Source organism: Lepidochelys kempii, chromosome 6 (genome assembly GCF_965140285.1).
Source record: "Lepidochelys kempii isolate rLepKem1 chromosome 6, rLepKem1.hap1, whole genome shotgun sequence".
Classification (NCBI taxonomy): domain Eukaryota; kingdom Metazoa; phylum Chordata; order Testudines; family Cheloniidae; genus Lepidochelys; species Lepidochelys kempii.
The window spans coordinates 129,439,005-129,464,287 of NC_136385.1; positions in this window are offsets into that span (position 1 = coordinate 129,439,005).

Sequence of the window (25,283 nt, forward strand, 5' to 3'; positions counted from 1 at the left end):
GATAAGTGGGGTTCCACTGTAATAATAATCTCTGAGCTAATACCAAAGAAAATAAGAAGAGACTGACGTACTGAAAGATCCTGGCCTGACATCTATTTGTTTCTTGATTACCGGTATCAGTTGTGAGGGGTCAAAAATTAGTGATTAGTTTAATTTTCAGGGATCAGTGCACTAGTTCATTTTATAATAGATAATTAGCCCTCTTAGATGCTTTCATATGCCAGGATTTTCTGAAGCCATCATCTTCAGTCCTGCTAGTCAGCACCTCTGGTTTGCTTTTATTTAAAAAAATCTTCTGGCTAACAGGGCATTTTACACAGTGAAATGACTGAAGGAGAATTTTGCATCAGTAAGTGGAATGAAAGTACAGGGCTGGCTGAAATGATTACAGCATCAAGACACTAGTGTGATTGAAAAACACTGAAAGGCAAAATCCAGATTGAAATTCAAAGTGCTCTTTAGTTTCAGAATTCTACTTGCTGAAATTCAGGATGCGTTCAGGAGAAAAAAATATCACCAATCCCGTGAAGCCAAAGGTAAACACAGGAAGAAAATGATTATCCTGAGTTTACAGGCTTTAATCAAGTTCAAATTTACCCAGGTGCAGAGTAATATAATTGGGGATTTGGGTGATTCCAATTGCTAATAGCTTCTTTTATAGAAAAGCTCTCTCTTTAGAAATGATATTAAGTGAGAATAAGGCCTAGTTATGTTTAATTAAAGTAAAAAATGAAGACTAAGGAGTAATTGAATTCAAAATATTTCAGTGCAGAAAGAACACTGAGCCTGGATTGCTTTTACAATGTGCATATGATCATCTCTCATCTTCCGAAGTGCCTAAAGGCTCACTTGATTGTAGCTAGCACCCTCGAATGGGGAGTATGCATGGCTGGGGTAAGAATACCACAGCTGGGATTCCACAGAGCAGTCTCAATAGGATTTATATAAGAAGGAAATTTATGAGCCACATTGTAAGGAGGTCAATGAAAATGCAGATGCAGAAAGCTACATTTGCACATGAGAATAGGAATTTGCACCCTCTAGCTCAGGGGTGGCCAACCTGAGCCTGAGAAGGAGTCAGAATTTACCAATGTACATGGCCAAAGAGCCCCAGTAATAGGTCAGCAGCCCCCCATTAGCTCCCCCGCCCCACTCCCAGCACCTCCCGCCCACCAGCAGCCCCGCCGATCAGCACCTCCCCCTCCCTCCCCGCACCTCCCAATCAGCTGTTTCATGGCGTGCAGGAGGCTCGGGGTAGGGGAGAGAAGAGCGAGAGCCCGGCAGGCTCAGGGGAGGGGGCGGGAAGGGGTGGAGTGGGGGCAGGGCCTGTGGCAGAGCCAGGGGTGGAGCAGTCAGCGCCCCCCGGCACAATGGAAAGTTGGCGACTGTCGCTCCAGCCCCGGAGTCGGTGCCTAGACAAGGAGCCGCCTAGTAACTTCTGAAGAGCCGCATGGGACTCCGGAGACACAGGTTGGCCACCCCTGCTCTAGGTGGAGTCTTGCACTGGTAAATGCATGCCCCCATAAATATTGTTAGTGTATTTTCTCAAGACCTTTGGAAAATTTGGCCCTCGACGTCTAATAGAAATGCCGGAGAGGATTCACGTTACGATTGATAGTGTTTCTATAGTTTATGCATTTGTGTAAAACTAAAAGAGACTTTGACTCCTTGCAAGATTGCCATCCAAAGTCAAACAGCACAGCCACCGAGGAAAGGAATGGCCAGATCTACAGTGGCCTTAAACATGAAGAGGGACAAGGTCTAGCATGAGGAATGCATCCTTAAGTCAAATACAGCATTTCCCTCAGGTTCACAGAGTATCATCCTGTCTGTTGCTTTAAATAGGAACAATACAAATATGTAAGGGTGACACATCTGCAGAGCGATATCTCCTGCCCCGGCCCAAAACAGAAATTCTGCTACTTGTAAAAGTTATTCACTTGATGCAGACTGGCTGAATTGCACTGCAGTTTCAATGACATCCATTAAACCTGGATAGAAGGTTGGGAACAGCAGGTAAAAAAGGCTTTTCACTTTTTAAATTTAACTTATGTCCTTTGAGAGTCAGTCGCATTTTACGGCTGAATTTGTTGCATGGAATATTTCAACTTAAAAAAACGAATGGTGTGCCTGAGAGCCTCAGAGTTGTTCTTTAACTCCTTCTGTGCTGCTTGTGTGAACATATCAATCCGTCTCTGGATTCAAATCCCTCTTTTGTATGGGTTCCCAGATTTCTCTGACTCTGAGAAAATGATTTCCCGTTATCTCTTTCTCTTCTTGTCTCAGCCCTCAGATCCCCCTTGCAGCTCGCTCATTCTTTTACTCCAGTGTCATCTATAGCTACTCGATCTTACTCAACAGCTTTGGGTGGTTGCCAAGGACTGTCTGGAATTCAAGAGAGGCTGCCTTGCTCTTAGAAAGTAACGGTTCCAGCTCAGGAGACACAACTTTTGATTTGTTTGGTGTGACTGGAGGATAGGACATTTCTGGTCAGGTCAGGTCATTTCTTTCACACTGGTTCCTTTTTAGGTGTTTTGGCTGCATATAATTGTGAAGCTATCATAGAGTGGACTGATGTCTCAGAGAATCTTGCCCCATCTCTACACCTAACCATACAAAGCAATTCTAGCAGCCCCCCTATTTTTGCTAACTAGCTTCTGAATGTTCCTGAGCAAGTCCAGCCTGGGACTTCCCCTTCCACAGAAAACATGAGCTTTTAGTGCCACACATTAGCAAAACAGCCTTCTTCCACTTAAACCATCTTCTCGTCTTCATTCTTTCCAGAGTCTCTTTTTTCTGTTTAGCCAGCTAAAGTTTGAGACAGAGAGATGTTTTGCAAAGAAGTTGAACTAGTCATCTGACCCTTAGGTCCGTAATCAGGGCCAGATGCTGCATTCATTGGTGCTTCACTGATATACGTCAGCTGAGTATCTGGCCATTGGTCTGTAGCTACCATCTTACCAGGGTTGTGCTTGGAATAATAGTAGGTAGGAGTTCATAGGGGAGTTAGAAAAAAAACCCAGCAACTGAATTCATAAGAGCTTAACTGAACGGCATGAACTGGAGAGAAAATTCCTTGCTCCACCAAGAAACTCTTCACCAGGGCACCAGTTGACAATGGGCTGGCCCAAACAAATGCATTTTAAACACATTGCCTCATCAGAGCATAGTCTCCCTAGCACATCATACCATGACGGCAAGCATCACCTTGGACGTCCTTCTCAAACCTTCCCCCTCTCCAGCTTCCACCTCACTCCCTGCCCAGGATCTCGCTGATTTCTCCAAGGAGAAAACCGACAAATGACTTTCCCCGGGTCACCTTCCCTTCCCACTTCCCCTCCTACAACTCTTGTCATCCTTCAAATCCTTCCTTAAAGCTCTTTTGTTGTGATTTCTAAGAAAACTTGACAGCAGTTAGGGAGCTGGTGTGCTGCAAACACTACCAGTTGCGCTGACCAACATTGTCTCAGGCCAGGTCTACGCTATAGACTTATATTGGTAAGTCACCTAGGGTGTGAAAAATCCATGCCCTGGAGCTACGTAGCTTTACTGACCTAACCCCCAGTGTAGACAGCGCTATGTCGGTGGTAGACCGCCTTCCGTTGACAAAGCTACATCCTCTCACAGAGGTGGATCAGCTATGTCGATGGGAGGAACTCTCCCGTCGGCGCAGGAGTGTCTTCACATAAATAGCATTTTAAGTGTAGATCTGCCCTTCTTGTTGCCTTGCACTCCCCTTTCTGTCTGGATCCATCTGTTGTCTCCTGTTGTATACTTTGATTGTGAGCTCTCTGTGGCAGGGACTCACACACACTTTTATTTAGCAAAGAGACCAAATTCTATACCAGTTATAACTGCGCGTGAGTTGATTAGAGGTAGATCGGTCTCCTCAAGAGCAGAATTTGGCCTGGTGAAAACAATACATAGATTACAACAGCACTCAGTTACTATGTCTGTATGTGTGATGATCCATTCGCAATACACAATGCTGCATTTACACTTACAGGTGGTGCATTTACCAACTTTCTATCCCTTTAAGAGAGATTAGTGGTCCAATGGCATCTCCTACTTTAGGTACAGGGAATACCTCCGGCAGATAGAAACTTTCAAAATGGAAGAAACGCTTGATATGCAGCCACTGTAATGTAATGTTTGCAAACAGAGTCCCATACATTTTTATTTTAGTTTGGCCAACAAAATCATCTCCAACTTGGTCTCTGTTTGCCAAGTTCTTCAGCCATAAGCCTGAGGTTCCTGTACCCGCAGAACTCAGTCTAAGACCGACAGCCTGGGTTTAGACACACGGGTGTTCACTGCAGCTTTAATTTGCTGCTTTCAACAGAGAGAAAAGTGTTTGCTGGCTGAAATTGGACTGTGACTAATTTAACAGCTACACAGGCTATTTCTGTTTCATGGCAACCCTACTGTCTGCTGTACCTTTAAGAATTACTATGTCTTGGCAGTTTGCCAGTGAGTTGCTGTTTAAAGTGAGCTGGACAGAAAGATTTGATTCAGAGGTGGCGTGTTGTCTACACAGCGTAAATGTTTGTCTCTGAAATTTCCTTCCATTGTTGCATTTTGTTTCCACTGAATTGGTGGAAAGACTCACTGTTGTTACAGTTCCCGAGATTTTTCATTCCAGAGACTGTGCCCATAATTATGATTCACAAATTGTTCTAATTCCCGATTCTCTCCAAGCAGCGGCAGAATGCTGATGATTCAGGAGAAGAGTTGACAGAGCTCTGGATAATAGTACATAATTCAATTACACATTTGAGTCAGATTAACTCTTTCCTTATTTCCCCCCTGGATAAGTGCGATACATCAAGCACACATGCTTGTGATGGGCGTGTAGTCATTTTGGCTATTCCGTCCTGTCTCCTTTTGGTTTGGCAAGGCCTGAGGAAAGATAGGCCTGTATTTGTAGCATTGTATGTCTGGGAATTATCAGAGGCAGGTCTCTGTTGACTTCCCAGCCATTTAGAGGAATGTCTGAGGTACTACTCCCCTTGCTGTGAAGAGGTGTAAAGAGGTAGGGGTCATATCCTCAGCTGGTATAATTTGACAAAGCTTCACTGGCTTCTGTTTGAGAGAACACGACCAAGTTACTTCCCCTTCTCTGTGCCTCTGTTTCTCCACCCACCCCTTTGTCTGTTTAGATTGTTTTTGGAGGCAGGGATTATGTCTCCTACTATGTGTATGTACAGGCTCAGCTCCATGGGCCCTGAGCTCAACTGGGGTCTCTAGGTGCTACCGTCACTCAAATTAATAATAATAAAAATAATTAATTGCCACACACCCATTACAATTCTATAGTGGAACAATCCTGGGTCAAACCAATCCACACAGCAGCCATCCTCCTGCAATATCTTTCTATCACGGCTGTATTACAGGCTCTTTTGAGCCAACTTAACCCTTGTGCCCAGTGCTATAATACATCCCAACAGGCAATGAGTTAAACTAATGAGCAACCCTCACCCAATACAGGGCACCCCTTCCCACCCCAGAGAGAAGACAAGGGTGAATGAGCCCTGAAGTGGGAGTATTGGTTCTGAGGAATTCCCTGGAGCTCTTGAAACTTTCCCTCCGAAGCTGTCCGTGTAACCCAGAGCTCGCTTGCGGGCCAGTTCTGCCACCCTCACTCACATTGAGTGAGTGCCTTACTCCTCCAGCCGACCCACGGTACTCTCGTAGACTCTGCAAGGAACGACTAGGTGTGAGTGAGGGTATCAGAATCTGGCTGTGAGCTCTGCCTCAGATTCCGAGCAGGTGTAAATCAGCCTAGCCCAACTGAAGTCAATGGAGCCACCGTGATTTGTAGCAGCTGAGAATCTGGCCCCTCCAGAGTAAGACTGGCAGACTCAAGCTCCATGGTCCAGATTCTGCCACCCTTACTCTCATGGAGTCCTGACTCCATGAATACTCCCATTGAAACCAAAGGGACCACTGGCCCGGTAACATGTTACTCAAGCTCACGAATGGTGGCAGAATCTGGCCCTTTGTAAAGTGTAAATAGCAAGGGACCAAATTCTATTAAACTTTCTCAGTATCTGACTTCCTGAACAGTCCCATCAGTCAATGGTGCTATGCATGGAGCAAGGGACTACTCAGAGTGAGTGAAGGTGGGAGAATCTTTCTTTAGGTGCAGAGTGGAGTCTAAGTCCATAGATGGCTTTGGTTACTCTGCAAGATCCCTCATGTGCTCATTTAATTCTTCATTCTCTCATTTGGTACCTGCAGGTGGCTGTGAGATAGCCGTGAAGCACCTTCATAACGGAAGTCAGTTGATGTCAATAGTAGTGGGTGTCACTGGTGTGAAAGCAAGGAACAGTTTGCAGCAGGGCTAGCTCACGGTGGCAGGAAAGAGAAACTTTACGGTCAAAGCCACTATTCCCACCTTTGGTGTGTAAAAGCATTCGTTGGTAGATGGAAAGAAAAGATAAAAGCACTTTAAAGTTTTCTTTTATATTGCCTATTATACCCATAAAAGAACATTCTAAAAATCATTGAAGTCTGAGAAGGAAATTTCTTCGTGCTTATTCAATGTGTTTCCAAGTAAAAGCCAAGCAGCATGCCTTTATAGAAGCTTGGAACCAGAGGAATGCATTTATAACCTTGTACTACATTGATGGAAGATGCCCTCCCTTCCTTTTTGTTTGGCCTGGTCTTTCTTTTGTCCAGCTAATATCCTTCGGTGTCTTTCACTCTCATAAGCATTAGAATTCACAGTAGAGTCTGAAATTTGATTTTACACTCAGTAGCCCTCAAAATAAGACATGGAAGATGATTGGAACACCTCATCTTTCTGAAACCTCTCTAATACCAGTTAAGACCATGGCATAAGGTAAGGATGAAGTTCCACCTTTACTCTGAATCTACTTGGTTTTGTGGATTAAGTCAGATCCCTGAAGTTATTTAAGAGAGAATGTTCATGCAATGCAATAAATGACTTTTGTGGGGTCCTAAGCATCTGGGAAAGCTGAGACATAACCACAGAAGTTGTTTGTTGTGAGTCTACTCCAAAGCCAAGTTCGTAATTGCTAATATACAACAGGATAAAGGAAGATCAAGCAAAGCAAATGTATTTAAATAAAAAAGAAAAGTATCTATTTTGCCTCCTGCAGCTTTGAAATTCCTATGCCACTGATTTTTCAGACTTTTCATTGATATCACTTTCTGGGTGAAGAACTCATGGAAAAGGGATGATGGGATTGAACACGGAGGATCAAAATTCCAACACCGCTCTATAAACTGCAAATGAAAATTCCACATTTGTGCATGCGAGTGCATACATGTACCTTTTCAGGTGCAAATGTTTTGCACTGAAGTGCCTGCTTACACATACGCAAGGAACTGCACGTAAGTGCAAACATAGGGCTATGCAGATAGTTTAGGAAGCTACTTTTGAAAACTTGACATACGGTGTCAATAGGGACTTTAGTGTTGTCTGTGAGATGAAAACATTGGTTTTCCCCAGGGCTTTGATTGATGGAATGACTGCTTTGTTTGTTCTACTGAATATTTTCTAGTTTACTACATAATAGTCACATTTACTCTAATTATAAGAACCAGGATATACTAAATTCCAATGGAACAATATCTGCAAAACTCACATAAGAATGTTTTATTGCTGATACTATAAAGACTCCTCTGTACTGTTCATATTTTTACCCTCTGCAGACCACTTTAGAAGAGTAACAGGAGCCTCTATAAAACAGTCCTTAAATTAAAAATTGCATTTATGTTAACAGCTTCAATCCCCGCTTTCCTGCAGCATTTCAAGAATAAAACGAATCTGAGGATGTATACATGGCTTCCAACCCATAAAACTCATTTTTCATTATTTCCCCAATCTCATAATGTGGACTTTTGTTTATCTACAACTCAATCCATTTCAGCAAAAGGCCTGGCATTTAAGTGGCTGTGCTGACAGCAAACAAACATATAAAGAAGTTCATAAGCATATTAATAAGGTTGATGTAAGCAAATTAACGTAGAGTCACTGGAAACCAAAATGGGTTCTCCCAAAGAAACTTTGCTAAAGATACAAATTTTATAACTAAAAAACATTTTTCACTTCATTATTGGATATTTTTCAAAGCAATATAGCTTAGATCCCTCCCATTATATTGTATTAATGTACACTATGATCAGAATATGTCTTATCAATATACCTGTCACCCTTAAACTCAAATTATGATAACCCTTTTTTCTAAACCAAATGAAAATGTCTGTTTCACAACTGTATCCCTTGATTGGAACTAACATGGATTATTATGAAAGGTGGGAGATCTGGAAAAATGCTTTTTCTATTGTGATAGCAAAGTGAGCCCTAAAGATTTAAATAATTCTAAATATAGATGGTTAGAACTCACAGCAACAAAATAAATGCAGTTTTCTAAATGGACTCCCAAAGTCTCCAAAGCAACTGGGGTGGATATCAATATGTAACAGAGGAGATGTGTAATCTGGGTTTGGTCATCAGCATTACACACAAGAAAACATTGGGCTATAATGATTTGTAACTGACAGCTTGTTTGTGCATCAGTGTGTTATTACTGTATTGGATTGGAGAATTGATGGTGAGATCCAATGTCTTCTGCAAACTTCATCATCTTGGCTGAACCTCCCTGGGGAATGTTTGTTTTAATCATCTCTGCTCCCATCTTTACACGAACATCAACCAGATTTTGATAGACCCATAACTTTCATGATTTACCACTGTGCCTGGCTATTTCTCACAGCTATAAAGTAGGTGGAGGTACACGAAAGCTAAAGAGAAAAAAAGTGAAGAGATCTAACGTTAGCAGAAGTATTCAGGCCCCCTCAGACCTTGAGTAATGAAGCAACAACTAGCTGTTTTGAGAACAGCTGTCACTCATTTGGTGGGCTGCCCAGTGAACTGATGTCAATAGCCATGTTCCCCAACGCTCCGCTTGCTAGAAATAGCCTTTACAGCTCCTTTCAACACTCCAGGCAGAAGCCATTGCTGCTATCAGCTGAAGTTCTGAAAAGCTAAGGGAAGTGTATGTTTTATTGGAGCGGTATGCAGCATTACGCAAGTTGTTAAGCTGAGGTCCAGATCTTTAATTACAGCCAAATAAGCTGGACTCTGCATGCAAAATTGGCCTTTTCCTCACCAAATCCTGAGCTTGCTCTGTGTTGGTCCAGTTCCACAGTGAGTGCAGGTGGCTGTAGAGAGCCCCATGAGGCCGATATGGCAGCCAGAGATCAGCAAGGCATAGATCCACCCTGGCCATGCTCTCTATCCAGGGTCACACCCCTTTTATAGGCTGCTGTGCCAGCTTTGTAACACGGGAAGATTCTGCTACCTGGGGTAGTCTCCCCATGGCTGACTTATGCCAGTTTTTGATCCACAATCCACTTCTGGTGTGGTACAAAGGAGTTATACCAGAGGCTCAGGCCCAGTGTCTTCGTTGTAGGTGCTCATCTGGCCCCTTAGCAAAAGACAAATAGGTACAAAGAAATACACAAGAGAATAATTGTTGCCTAGCACACTTGAATGGACTAGCTATTTATCACATATTTCTCTTAGCACTAGGCAGGAAACATGGCATAATGGATTCTCTGTCATATGCTAGATAGTTAATACACTTCTGGGAACTGGTTTAGAGGAGGTGATTATTGTTCTGTCAACACCATTCGCTTTAGGAAGTGCCATGTTGTTTCTATGAAACAATTTTCTTCCATTCTTCCTTTACTCAGATTAAAAATATTGATTTCCTTGGGAAGCATGGGTTCTTCAGATAGTGATTGTTCTCAAGCATAACAGTAGCGCATCTGTTGGTACAATCGCATTGTGACAGAGGTGATATTCTGTGCTATTAAGCTGGGGGAGAGCAGTGAAAAGCATCAAGGACATTATGCCATCAACCCCAAGGTAGTTCAACATAAATAATTTTGTTTGAAATCAACAAAATGAGGCATTAAAGTCTTTTCCTTGTGTTGTCTCTTTATATTGAGAAAATGAAGTGATAGTAAAGACAGAGTTTAATCCCACTGGGTATATTTTTAAAAATATTTTTATTGGCTTATCGTGGAAAAGGTAGGTAAGAAATTTCCAAAAAGACGCTGTTTGTTGTCTGACTTGGATACATTTATGTTGAAACAGATGTGTTACTGCAAAGTGGTACATTGACAAGAATGAATCTCTTGACTTCTAGGCCATTTATCACAGTTTTCTCTCGATGTAAAGATTTCAAGGAATTCACAGGGCACAATAAATGCGGAGATGTATAGGCTTGTAGTATCACTAAGACTAAAGATAGCGTAGGATGGAATTAGAATAGATCAGGCCATTAATAATATAATACTCTTGCCCCCTTTTGACCCGACCAACTAGTTATAGTTCGGGCCCTGGAAGAGTTGGAAGTAGAAATTGATGGATTCTGGTATTTTCTTTGATGCAATCTTGTTTATTACAAGGCATGTACAGAGTCCTGCTTCTCTGAACTCAGGAGAAACCAAAACCAAAACCAAAAGAGCAGTGTGTTAGTGTACAGCCCCAAACCTCGTTAGGCAACAGACCCAAAAGCTCACTCTGCAGCTGTTTTCAGGGTCAAACTGTGCTCCTCAGAGAGTGCTCCTGGGCTTTCTTGTTTTTTTCCTCTGCCTCTCTCTCTCTTTTTGTCTGTTCTGTTTCCATGTGTTCTGCCTTCCCTAACACACTGACACACACATTCCTCAGAAAAACCCCTTTGCCTACTCCATCCGAACTCCTGGGTGGGTTCACAACCCCCGCTTCCCTCAGGTGGCGGGCTTCCACTCAACTCATCCTGAGAAGTATGTTCATTGAAATGTGTGTTCACACCCAATTTGAAATGGCTTTTAACTCAATCCAGCTCATGATAACACTACTGGATTCTGCCTCTTTGTGCCTGTTACAACGTACCTTACTCTGAGATTAGACCCATTGATTTCAATGGATCTGCTAGTTCAGTAAGGCACTAGGCAAGCTGAAGGCAGAAGGTGGCCTCAGACTTGGAAAGACTTTATTTAAGGGAGAGGCCATGGTCTAATGGTGTGAAATCGGGACTCTGGGACCCCTGAGCAGTGGTGCTTGCACAGCCCTATGCAGGTTAGGCATGTTACACAGGAGAAGCGTTGCTGGCCATCCCACTTCCCACTCAGGTTCGGCCCCCATGGCTCCTCCTGATTGGCGTTGCATCCCCTCACCCCCATGCAGGACTCATGGGCCACTCATGGACAGCGCCAAACCTGAGTGGGCGATGGGGCAGCCAGTACTGCTCCTCCTTTGCTGCTGCCATGGGGGGTTGGCTCCTGCACCAGGGCTCCCCACAAGGGGCCTGCCTGGCCTCACCAGGCTTCCAGCAGCTTGCGTCCCCTCTCAGGGATGGGGTCTGACACTCCATCTGGGAGGGCTGTGCTGGAAGATGGCATGGAGTAGGCAGGCAAGGTGCTGGAGCCAGTGGCCCCAGTGGGACGGCTCCACAGGGACTGACATGGGGAGAAAAAATCTGGGGGCCCCCTGGCTCCCAAGCACTGACAAGGATCCTCTCTGTCACCTTGGGCAAAGCCCTTAGGTGCTGATTTGCAGATGTGCTCAGTGTTACAGATCTGGCTTAGTGCCCATCACAACAGTTACCTGTCTGTTGGATTTGGACCCAACTCCTGGGTCCATGTGCTGCTGTGTCCCCCTTAGTGTGGACAGTGTTCCTAGCTTTGGATCACTAAGGCACTCTCTCAGGTGCTGACCTCTTGGCTCCATCCTTCTTGGGCAGCGGGACCATGCGTTCAAGCCACCTTAGACTGAGGAACCAGTTCTCAGCCCCCTCTCCCAGTTGCTTATGCACATTCCCCCCGCTCTCTTTGGGGACATATGGCAAGTAAAGTAAGAAACACAGGCCCAGATCCACAAAGTGACTTAACACATCGCTCAGATGAGGACAAGATTTCAGATGCGCTGAAATCGGGGGAGGGGGACGAAGGGACTTAGGACACACCCCTCTTCTCGGCATCTCCTGTTGGCTAGTTTATGCAGCTCCCCACTTAGTGTACAGGCTATTGTGAATCCCATTCCCATAGATTCCAAGGCCAGAAGGGACCATTGTGATCATCTAGACTGACCACCTGGCTAATACAGGCCAGAGAACATCACCGAAGTAATTTCCTAAAGCAGATCTTTTAGAAAAGCATCCAACCTGGATTTAGTTAATGTTGGTGATGGAGAACCCACCATGATCCTTGGTAAATTGTTCCAATGGTTAATTCATCTCACCATTAAACATTTATACCTTATTTCCAGTCTGTATTTGTCTAGCTTCAACTTCCAGCCATAGGATCACCACCCTTCTCTGCTGGCTTGAAGAGCCCATTATTAAGTATTTGTTCCCCATGTAGGTACTTATAGACTGTAATCAAGTAATCCTTTAACTGTCTCTTTGTTAAGCTAAATAGATTGGGTTCCTTGAGTCTATCACTATCAGGCATGTTTTTTTAATCTTTTATTCCTTTTCATGGCTCTTCTCTGAACCCTCTCCAATTTTTTAACAATTTTCTTGAATTGTGCACACCAGACCTGGACACAGCATTCCAGCAGTCGTCACACCAGTGCCAAATACAGATGTCAAATAACCTCGCTACACCTACTCAAGTTTCCCCTCTTTATGAATCCACGGATCACATGAGCTCTTTTGGCTACCGGGAGCTCATGTTCAGCTGATTATCCCTCACTACCCCCAAATTGCTTTCAAAGTCACTGCTTCCCTGACTGGGGTCCCCCATGACATATGTATGGCCTACACTCTTTGTTTCTAGAAGTATAGCTTTATATTTAGCCATATTAAAATGCATCTGTCAAGGTTCCTTCCCCACTCTGAACGCTAGGGTACAGATGTGGGGACCTGCATGAAAACCTCCTAAGCTTATCTTTACCAGCTTCGGTCAAAACTTCCCCAAGGTACAAAATATTCCACCCTTTGTCCTTGGATTGGCCGCTACCACCACCAAACAAATACTGGTTACTGGGGAAGAGCTGTTTGGAAACATCTTTCCCCCCAAATACTTCCCAAAACCTTGCACCCCACTTCCTGGACAAGGTTTGGTAAAAAGCCTCACCAATTTGCATAGGTGACCACAGACCCAAACCCTTGGATCTGAGAACAATGAAAAAGCATTCAGTTTTCTTACAAGAAGACTTTTAATAGAAATAGGAGTAAATAGAAGTAAAGAAATCCCCTCTGTAAAATCAGGATGGTAGATACCTTAAAGGGTAATTAGATTCAAAACATAGAGAATCCCTCTAGGCAAAACCTTAAGTTACAAAAAAGATACACAGACAGAAATAGTTATTCTATTCAGCACAATTCTTTTCTCAGCCATTTAAAGAAATCATAATCTAACGCATACCTAGCTAGATTACTTACTAAAAGTTCTAAGACTCCATTCCTGTTCTATCCCCGACAAAAGCAGCGTATAGACAGACAGAGACCCTTTGTTTCTCTCCCTCCTCCCAGCTTTTGAAAGTATCTTGTCTCCTCATTGGTCATTTTGGTCAGGTGCCAGCAAGGTTACCTTTAGCTTCTTAACCCTTTACAGGTGAGAGGAGTTTTCCTCTGGCCAGGAGGGATTTTAAAGAGGTTTACCCTTCCCTTTATATTTATGACAGCATTGACTTTGCTTGCACCTAGTTCCTGAAGCTATCCAGATTGCTGTGTATCAGTGACCTGTCCACTTTGTTATTTACCTCTCCTACAAACTTTATCTGTGATGATTTTATGATTTCTTCCAGGTCATTGATAAAAATAGTAAATAGCATAGCGCCAAGATAGACCCTACGAGAAACACCCCCATCAGTGATGATTCCCCATTTACAGTTACATTTTGAGACCTATCAGTTAGCCAGTTTTTAATCCATTTAATGTGTGCCATGTTAATGTTATATCATTTTAGTTATTAATCAAAACATTGTGTGGTATCAAGTCAAATCACTAGTAATGGACCAATAGCATTTTCAGGATTCTTTTTGTTCCTAATATAATTAAAATACTGCTTCTTGTCCTTAATTTTGTGGGCCACAGATTTCGCCTTGTGTCCCTTTGCTTCCCTTATAAATTTTCTACAAGGACTAACTAGTTATATTAATTAATATCAACTTCCCTTCGCTTCCATTTGTTATATACTATTTTTTATTTTATAGATTTTATAGATGCCTTCACTTCCCCTCTAAACCATTTTTTTTTTGGACCAATATGGACTTCTTCCTCAATAGTGGCTTTTGGGCATCCAGTAAAGTGTTCTTAAACACTTACCAATCATAATTCATATTTTCTAATTAAATTCTTCCTCACAGGTGATTTGGCTCATAATAGTTTTCAGCTTATAAACTTGGCCTTTTTAAAGCACCAAACACATATGTCATTGCTCTGGACTTTATTCTGTCTGCACATTATAAATGTGAGCAGGTCATGATCATTTGTACCGAAGCAGCCCATAACTATTAGTTCTGAGGCACTTGTCTCTCCCCATTTATAGAATTTGGTACCTAGGCACCCTAAGCTTTGTGAATTCCAGTGAATTTAAGGGGCCTGAAAGTCTCTTTGTTGTCTGGGCCACAGGCTCTGCACAGGGGTTTCGAAAGCCACAGTAACGTTTACTGTCAAAGCTCACGTAAGTTACGGATCTTTAGGCAAAACCACTCCCAGGACCCCCTTGAGTCCGTGTGCTCACCACTTATTGTGAATCCATGAGCCCAGTCTATATGTCAGGTGGGTGGCCCCTCCTGCCTTCTGTCAGCTGCTGTGAGAGGGGGAGTCTGAAGGTTTCCGTCCCCTCTGTCATGTGAGTACTGTCCAGCTGCAGAAAGCCAGTAAGGTGGTTAGTGCAGAAGACCTCAGGAGCCCCAAACTAGGAAGACCAGTTTCCTTCAACCCAGGAAGGTTCAGTGGGAACATGATTAGGACTTGGTTCTCCTGGGTGCCCAGTGCCTCCAGGCCACTACCTGGCAGCCATGGTAGGGCCACATGCCAGGCCACAAAGACTCTGTGGAGGTAAATACCACAGGCAGTCCCACCTCAAAAGACTGAACTGACAGATTCCCTTGTGGCCCCTGATTGGTCCAGGAGCCCCATTTAAGCACAGAAGGAATTCCAGGAAGTGTCTGTGAATTGAGGTGGACTCTCTTACCAACTGTAGAGATGGACCTGCTTCCTGGCTCACTCTTGGACTCCTGACCCCAGCTTGGACCCTTGGCTTCTGCCTTTGATCTCTCACTCCAGTCCTGACCCCTGGCTTCAGAGGGTCTGACTTTGACCCTTGGCTTTGGTGGTTGAACTCTGACCCTGGCTACAGATCCTGGGTTTGCTCCTTGAACCCCGACTCTGTTCCTGGCATTGGTATGAAGACCCTGACCCCCCATCCCGAACTTAGGTTACTACTCTTAGACTCTGATCCTGGTTCTGACCCCCGTCCTAGGCCTTTGGACTCTGGCATTGGCCCTGATCATTAAGCTTGACTGCCAGGCCCCTCTTGTCACACTTGCTGTAGGAGAACCATTGTCCTAGGATGGATCCTTTGATTGGAAAACAGTCACCTTTGATGAGAATGTGTTAGTCCCTTCAGGGAGGTGTCAAGCATTACAGTAAGCTTCATTTGTGGTCAGTTCTAGTCACATACTCATAAATCAGCTCAGTCTTCAAAATGGTGGTTACAAAGTCATTATCAAATGAAGGACACAATTTGATAGACAAACAGACAAAGACCCATCCATCACACTCAGCGCCTTAGAAAATGAGGGCCCTGGCTTCCCTTTTTTTTTTTTAAATTGGGGATGATAAACACCTACTTCAAAGTGTTGCTGTGACGGCTAGTTTAATCCTGGGCAATGGCGTTACACTGCTTTGAGTCAATTTTTCCCCCAATGTGTGTATGGCATTTTGAACATGAGAAAGGACTCCACCACTCTGCAGAGGGCGAGTTTCAATATTTAAGCACTCAGCTGTAAAGAGAGGAATTTCACGCATTATTGTTCTTGTTTTTATTATGGAGTCAAGAAAGGGCTGTGATATTTAATTCTTTGAAGACCTCCTAGATTTCTTCAGTTTTCCCCTTCAGTCAGCTTCTGTCAGCTACCTCCTCTTCAGCTTTCCATGGCTATACTGTAATGATAATTCTAGGTGTAAGCAGTGTCAGGATGAGCTCCACCCTGACATCTGGTGGTGAGGTGTGGCAAGTTGTGGAAAAGAACTTTAGGGGCTGATCTCATTTGCATAGGCACACCCACCCCGCCTAGAATGAGACCATAGCTGCCCAAATGGTCACTTTGGCTGCTGTGGGATCCCGAGTGTCTCTGTTATTGGGGCAGGAAGAATAAATTGTTATTACCCTGATTATGGGAACTGTGCTTGGAACTGTACGTGGCCTTTTGTTATGATGGAGGGATTCACCATCAACTGAGTAGCACTCGCTAGGCAAGGGTCATGGGTTCCAAAACTCTGTGAAGGGAGAGAGGCTGGGGACAAGTATTAATAGTTGGTGGCATGGGCCCCTTGGTGAGGGCCTTACATGCTAATTGCACTTCCTCCTCTCTCCACTGTGGAATATCAGAGCTAATTTTGATTTCATTAGAAGTCTAGTTATAGGCTGCTGAGCTCACTTTGGGCTGACAGTGCACCAGCACTGGGGCTCCCCTGCTATAAGCTGAATTCACCTAAGAGCTGAAATCACTGAGCGTTGTGTTAAGTAGTGGGGGAGCCTGAAGATCTATTGTGGAGCGGTTTGCGGGATGGCTGGAGTGCCTTGTGGACAGGCTGGTGAAGCAGTTCGACACGGAGCAGTTTGTGGATGGCAGGAGCTGCTTGTGGGCCGTGGAGTGGAGCAGAGCTGAGCGAAGGAGTTCGTGGGATGGCTGGCGGAGCGGAGCGCAGCTGAGCGAAGGAGTTCGTGGGGCGGTCAGCTTCAGATCATGTAAGGTGCCTCTTACCCCCATCCCATTTCCACCCAGGTTGGGAGGTAAAGCTCCTCAGATAAACTTTCGAACTTTGGGGCTGCCCTGACCAGGGACAGAGACTTTTGGGTCGTTGGACTTTTGGGACTTTGGGTGATTTGGGGTTGCTGGACTCAAGAACCAAAGGGAAAAGGGCGTGCCCCAATTTGCTTGGGGTGGGTTTTTTTTGCTCATGGATTGTGTTTTGAATCCTGTTGGTGGTGTTTCCCCAACATAATGCCACATCGTTTCTCTCTGTTATTAAAAGGCTTTTGCTACACTCAGACTATGTGCTTGCGAGAGGGGAAGTATTGCCTCTCGGAGGCGCCCAGCGGGGGTGGTATAGATTTGTCCCAGGTCACTGGGTGGGGGCTCGAGCCGGTTTGCATTGTGTTATTGGAATGGATCCCCTGGATATTGAACCCGGCCCTTGTTGCTGCCAACTCTGATGGGCAGAAGGGTTACATAGGGAACTGATCAAATTCCCAGTGCAATAAATTACTGCAGCGACTATAGAACCTGGAGCCCTCCTGCAACCTTTAAAAGCATCTGTAAGTAAGAAATGGCCTTCGTAACGACCAATTAGTCAAGATGGAGAAAAAAATCTGTGTTCACTATGAAGGGAGGACAGCCTAATCACTGTTTTATTTGCTTAATTTAATGCAGTGTTTAGTCCATATTGCATTAAAAGACAGCACCGAAAATGTAATTAACTGCCACATTTTGAGGGCTAGCTGTTTTAATATGCATTTAAATGGTTTAATCCATTAAAAGTAGCCATTTCAATTGAAATGGAAGAATGTCATCCTGAGGATGGTTTCAGAGGAGCAGCCGTGTTAGTCTGTATTTGCAAAAAGAAAAGGGGTAGTTGTTGCACCTTAGAGACTAACCAATTTATTTGAGCATAAGCTTTCGTGAGCTACAGCTCACTTCATCGGATGCATACTGTGGAAAATACAGAAGACGTTTTTATACACACAGACCATGAAAAAATGGGTGTTTATCACTACAAAAGGTTTTCTCTCCCCCCACCCCACTCTCCTGCTGGTAATAGCTTATCTAAAGTGATCACTCTCCTTACAATGTGTATGATAATCAAGGTGCGCCATATCCTGAGGATGGAACAGGCACGAGCCTCTTTGTATCTGCTTTAAATCAGCATGGAAATACCAATGCCTAATCAATAACATTTAAAAAGGAGGGATTGTGAATTGTACTAGTCTTGCAGAAAGAATTTGGGTTTGAAGCTATAGGATCCCTTAGCCTGCTCCTAATGGCAGATGTTAATTTGACAGTGTCCAGAGTTGTTACGAACTTGAAAGTGTCACAGATTTTTTTCCTAATTAAAGATGCATGATTGAAACCGAAGTGATTTCTCAGGTGCTGTGGATGGACAGCATGAAGTGTTCCAGTGAGGATGTGCCAAAAAGTTTGGTAGAATTGCAGGTACTGTCCTTTTAATATTGGCCACTTATTGACTCTTGCCTAGAGCTGGCTGTTTGCATGAAACCTGCCAGCTGTGAAAATAATTAGGTAGGAAACGCTGACCTAAATGTAAAGGAGGACTTGTGGCACCTTAGAGACTAACCAATTTATTAGAGCATAAGCTTTCGTGAGCTACAGCTCACTTCCTCAGATGCATATGCATCTGAGGAAGTGAGCTGTAGCTCACGAAAGCTTATGCTCTAATAAATTGGTTAGTCTCTAAGGTGCCACAAGTCCTCCTTTTCTTTTTGCGAATACAGACTAACACGGCTGTTACTCTGAAACCTGACCTAAATGTGTTTGCAAGAAGGATGCAAAGTGACTGATGCATTAATAATAGCCCAGAATAGTTTCAAATGGGGAATAAAGAGGCAAAATAAATAATACTAGGAATTAGATTGTTAATCTGAGACTGTTTCTTTGTACAGCACCTCACTCAATGGGGCCTGCTTCTGATTGGGTCCTCTGGGACTACAAGAATATTGTGTTTTACATTTTTCTCTAATATTACCTGGATCTTCTTACTATTTATTCACCTAAAGGCAAAAACTTCCTCAAGGCCCTGATTCAATGCCATTCACGAAATTCATTACGAGTCCTTCCATTGACTTCAATGGCCATTGGTTGGGGGTCCAAATCTGCATGGTGGGTAGAGGAAGGAATTGTTCCCCCAGCACTTTGAATGGCAATTGGACCAATGTGCGGCTACCACCATGGTACTGACGCTTCAGTAGCATCCACACTCCTTCTCCCACACTTGGCAGAGAGGCCTGGCTGGTGGACCTGCATTGGAAGGGAGCCACCGCCATCTTCCCAAGCCATCCTTCAGGAGAATGTCAGTAATACCCAGTGGGGCATACAGAAGGTATCCACACCTTTTGAGAATCCCCTGTCCTGCCCCTCACTATGCTGAGGTTCCTTGCATCTGGGGCCTTGTATGGGGAAGCCAGGGGCTAGGATTGCTTGTCAGAGTGAAAAAACATGGTTTAACAGCAAATCTCTTTGGGAAAGAATAACATTCAGGTCCAAAATAAAGGATCCCCCCTCCCTGCTGATGGACAATGGAAAGGTACATGCCTCAGCTTTAAACTTCAAGAGCTGTGCAGGAATGTCACCATCACTTAATTATCCCTTTGGTCTTTCCCGTAGTCTGCAGCACTGCTCTCTGTTCTGCAACTGGCTCAGGATCAAAGGTCCAACCTCTGATTCTCTGCATTTCTTGCACCCTCAGGCAAGTCCGTTACAACTTCAAAAAATGACCCACTAAACTGTTATAGTTCTTACCACTTACTCATCCGATTGGTTGCACTTCCCAACAAGAGAGGTCCCATAATGTACAGATATTGGATTCTTTGGAAAATTACTTAAGATGATGTTCAATTATACATGCCTCTTTCTCCAAGTTTCAAATGATATGTGCATGCATTATGGACTTACATTAATATTTGAACTGTTAATTGGAAATTACACTTGACAGTGAGTTATTTTGGTGGCACATTGTGCATGGACCCAGAGATAATAATGATGGGTGAATTTTTAGCAGCCTATAAATAAATAAACATAAATGAATCCCACGTCTGCTATGCTGTCTCCAGTGAATCATGCTGATTTGTATAAAAGTCCCCATTTGATGTTCCCTCTTGGGCAGGGACTACTTTGATACATTCAAGGGCCCAGCCCATGGTGGGAGCTACAGTACACAAATAAAAAATAATCATGAACATCTATTTGTGTTACATACACATACTGTAGGGTCACATAAACTGTCAAAGCTCATTGCATGGGTTTGAAGATGCCTTTTTTGAGACTGGGTTGAACCTGAGCGGTGTGCTTGCACTGAACAATTTATTCAGTGAATTTGGCTTTTTTTTTCTGTTTTGAATTATCCAGGAACAGGCAGGTGTTTTTATGAATTTTCAATTTTTTAATGAGTAAACACTGTCTAACCTATGGTTTGCTTGCAAAATGGATAGTGTTAATATTCATTATTTATGGCTCACCTAGTTCATATGGAAAAAGAACAGGAGGACTTGTGGCACTTTATAGAGGAACAAATTTATTTGAGCATAAGCTTTTGTGGGCTACAGCCCACTTCATCGGATGCATAGAATGGAACATATAGTAAGAAGATATATACATACACATTGTGACAAAGCTCTGTCCTTGCCTCCGTGGGTCCCGCGTTTCCTGGCAGATTTCGCTAGCCTCACAGGCTCACTGTGATCCTCCACGTAGCCCTTCTCTCTCTAGAGAAAAGGGTCACAGTCTACTGAGCCATTTTCATCATAAGCCAGCGAGGGAGGTGGGGAGAAGTTACCTTCCTTGCAGTCTCTGTTGTCTCCCAGTTTCAGTGATTAATCAGGGGGCAAAGATGTGTGTGTGGGGGGGGAACCCAGGCCCACTCTCTACTCCGGGCTCCAGCCCAGGAACCCTAATAGTATCAGCTATGGTAGCTGACCTTTTAGAAACATGACATGTACAATTCCCTGGGCTACTTGCCCTACAGCAGCCCTCACTTCCTCAAGCTCCACTTCACCCTTACCTCAGGGCCTCCTTCCTTGTGCCTGATATGGTGTGTACTGCTCAGCCTCTCCAACAGCACAACTTCCTCCCATGGCTCCTGACATGCCCCCCCACCTGACTACCTGGGAGGCTTTTAACTAGTTTCAGCCAGTCCCTGATTGGCTTCAGGTGTCCTAATCAACCTAGCTTTCTCCCTGCCTTCTGGAAAGTTCTTAATTGGCCCCCGGTGTCTTAACTGACCTGGAGCAGCTGCCATTTCACTTATCCTGGTACCAGGGATTTGTTTAGCCTGGAGCTAATATATCTGTCTCCCACCACTTTTCTATAGCCATCTGGCCTTGCCCCATCACAACATACATACAGAGAACATGAAAAGGTGGAGTAAGAGACTAATTAATTAAGATGAGCTAATACCAGCAGGAGAAAAAAACTTTTGTCATGATAATCAAGATGGTCCATTTAGGCAGTTGACAAGAAGGTGTGAGGATACTTAACATGGGGAAATAGATTCAATATGTGTAATGACCCAGCCACACCCAGTCTCTATTCAAACCCAAGTTAATGGTATCTAGTTTGCATATTAATTCAAGCTCAGCAGTTTCTCGTTGGAGTCTGTTTTTGAAGCTTTTCTGTTGCAAAATTGCCACCTTTAAATCTGTTACTGAGTGGCCAGAGAGTTTGAAGTGTCCTCCTACTGGCTTTTGAATGTTATGATTCCTGATGTTAGATTTGTGTCCATTTATAGTTCATATGGGACAGTTTCTGATCCCTGGACTAACTAATTGTGAATTATCAGTGAACATACATAACTGCCCAACAAAACTACAGTGTGAATAATAAACATAGATTTTAAAAAGTGGCCAGGGTAGAGCTTCCAGCACAGATACTCTCCCAAGCATGGATTCAGGCTGGTATTTGCAATGCTTTTGGTTTCTGCAAATGTTCTTATCTGAATGTTTGTGACTAAGCATATTATGGAGCTTGCAAAGGGAATAAGTGAGTTTTACTGGCAAGAAGATTAGCACAGAAATCTGTCTAGTCATTGATAGATTGCCATATCTGTCACAATAGGGTCTGTACATTTTAAAAAATACTTATTAGATAATCATAGAATCATAGAATATCAGGGTTGGAAGGGACCCCTGAAGGTCATCTAGTCCAACCCCCTGCTCGAAGCAGGACCAATTCCCAGTTAAATCATCCCAGCCAGGGCTTTGTCAAGCCTGACCTTAAAAACCTCTAAGGAAGGAGATTCTACCACCTCCCTAGGTAACGCATTCCAGTGTTTCACCACCCTCTTAGTGAAAAAGTTTTTCCTAATATCCAATCTAAACCTCCCCCACTGCAACTTGAGACCATTACTCCTCGTTCTGTCATCTGCTACCATTGAGAACAGTCTAGAGCCATCCTCTTTGGAACCTCCTTTCAGGTAGTTGAAAGCAGCTATCAAATCCCCCCTCATTCTTCTCTTCTGCAGGCTAAACAATCCCAGCTCCCTCAGCCTCTCCTCATAACTCATGTGTTCTAGACTCCTAATCATTTTTGTTGCCCTTCGCTGGACTCTCTCCAATTTATCCACATCCTTCTTGAAGTGTGGGGCCCAAAACTGGACACAGTACTCCAGATGAGGCCTCACCAATGTCGAATAGAGGGGAACGATCACGTCCCTCGATCTGCTCGCTATGTCCCTACTTATACATCCCAAAATGCCATTGGCCTTCTTGGCAACAAGGGCACACTGCTGACTCATATCCAGCTTCTCGTCCACTGTCACCCCTAGGTCCTTTTCCGCAGAACTGCTGCCTAGCCATTCGGTCCCTAGTCTGTAGCGGTGCATTGGATTCTTCCATCCTAAGTGCAGGACCCTGCACTTATCCTTATTGAACCTCATCAGATTTCTTTTGGCCCAATCCTCCAATTTGTCTAGGTCCTTCTGTATCCTATCCCTCCCCTCCAGCGTATCTACCACTCCTCCCAGTTTAGTATCATCCGCAAATTTGCTGAGAGTGCAATCCACACCATCCTCCAGATCATTTATGAAGATATTGAACAAAACCGGCCCCAGGACCGACCCTTGGGGCACTCCACTTGATACCGGCTGCCAACTAGACATGGAGCCATTGATCACTACCCGTTGAGCCCGACAATCTAGCCAGCTTTCTACCCACCTTATAGTGCATTCATCCAGCCCATACTTCCTTAACTTGCTGACAAGAATACTGTGGGACACCATGTCAAAAGCTTTGCTAAAGTCAAGAAACAATACATCCACTGCTTTCCCTTCATCCACAGAACCAGTAATCTCATCATAAAAGGCAATTAAATTAGTTAGGAATGACCTTCCCTTGGTGAATCCATGCTGGCTGTTCCTGATCACTTCCTTTCATGCAAGTGCTTCAGGATTGATTCTTTGAGGACCTGCTCCATGATTTTTCCAGGGACTGAGGTGAGGCTGACTGGCCTGTAGTTCCCAGGATTCTCCTTCTTCCCTTTTTTAAAGATGTTTAATGTTGCAGCAATTTCCTGCAATATCTCTGGGAGGTCTCACTATGTTAAGTCTATGTATCATTGTGGTCCAGGGATGGTATGTAATTCCATGGGGGAAGGTAACTCCGGCTCCTACAGGAACTAAGAACAGTGGGGGATGATTTGGAAAATACACTCAGGTTGTAATCCCTTAGGGAAGGGTTGGAAGGCCTGAGTCTGACCAGAGTCATTGTGGAGATGGGGGCGGGGGAAAGGGGTGCTGCTTTATGGTAAGCGTATTAGTGTTCATGTAGCATTTTTATTGTTTTAATATGCTTTCTCTGTAATGCTTCTACCTTAAGAATAAAGGTGCTTGCTTAGAAACAAGTGTGTGATAACTTAAAACCATGGGCAATTACCCTGTTCATAGCCTTTGAAGGGAAAACAAAGCAGAGATGCTGGCCTGTTTTGGCCATCTGACTTGTTGGGGAATTCACCGTATAGGTAGGGAGCTGTGCAGCCTGGAAATACGCTGTTCAGGAGGGAGAGAGAAGCGGGTCTCTGCCCGAGAGACATGATGGCAGAGTGGGTACCTTTGTTGGACTGTAGATGGGGTATACAGGTGCAGTTGCCCTGACTGTGACACCTATTACCACTCAATGTATAACAACTGCTGAACTATTGATTAAAACATCTATTCTTTGTATATTAATATTGTATAGACTATTCATAAATGTAGCCTTATCGTCTTGTAATATAAAGTGTGCTCCTCATTTTCTAATGCTTATTGTTTATCCATAATACAGGATTTGAAAATGCCTAACTGGATGTAGTGAGAACAGGTTTTTGGTTGTGTGTATCAGTGATTGTGGGATATGGGTAGAAATGTACAAGAGAAGAAATGGTTTTAATTTTGCCAAACCTCATCAGTCAAGTTTTGGTGCTGTAAGGTCTCACGTGACCTGAAGCTCTGACTCTCAAGGGGACTCTGGATTTCGTCCATTTCTCATCATGGAGGTTTATTTATACTGGATCATTCTCCGTAAAAGTTTATCCTTTATTCTGCACATGTCCTGCACAAGTGTGAAGCACGACTTTGCTCTTAATATCGTCCATGTGCACATCATTCAAGCAAATCTTGTCTGTGCACATCTAAATTAGTTATTAGTTATGCAACCAAAAATGTACATGATAAAAAAAAATCAATCCACAGGAGTAATTTCATTAGCAAGTTAAATCATTCCATGTGTCAGCTGTGTTTTAGAGAGAGAAACTCTCACTAACCTGCTTTCATAAAAGGAGCTGAAATCAAAGCAGGTTATTTAAATCTTTCACATGGTTGCCTTTCTGGCCTAGTCCCCATGAAGCACTTTCAAATTCATATCAGGTTTGATCCATCAGTCCAAATCTCTTTTGCAGTTGTTGATTTAGAAGCTAACGGAGATGTCTGTGTAACTGTCACAAACATATAAATGGCTGCTGCTTTTTTTTCCTTAATAAAATGTATTAGCAACTGTTGTCTCCAGAACCTCAGCTCATATGAAATGCTTCAGGTCACCCTTCTGCTTTAGGAGAGAGCTAGTTTCTTAAATGAAAATGCATGTAGATAAGTTTAAAATATTGCAAGTGCAATCAACTTATAGTACCTGCTAAAAGCTTTCTTATAGATATGGTATGTGCTCATGTTTTGAATCTTCAAACTTGTTCATATGTCTTCATAGACTCATAGACTTTAAGGTCAGAAGGGACCATTATGATCATCTAGTCTGACCTCCTGCACAATGCAGGCCACAGAATCTCACCCACCCACTCCTGCAATAAATCTCCCACCTATGTCTGAGCTATT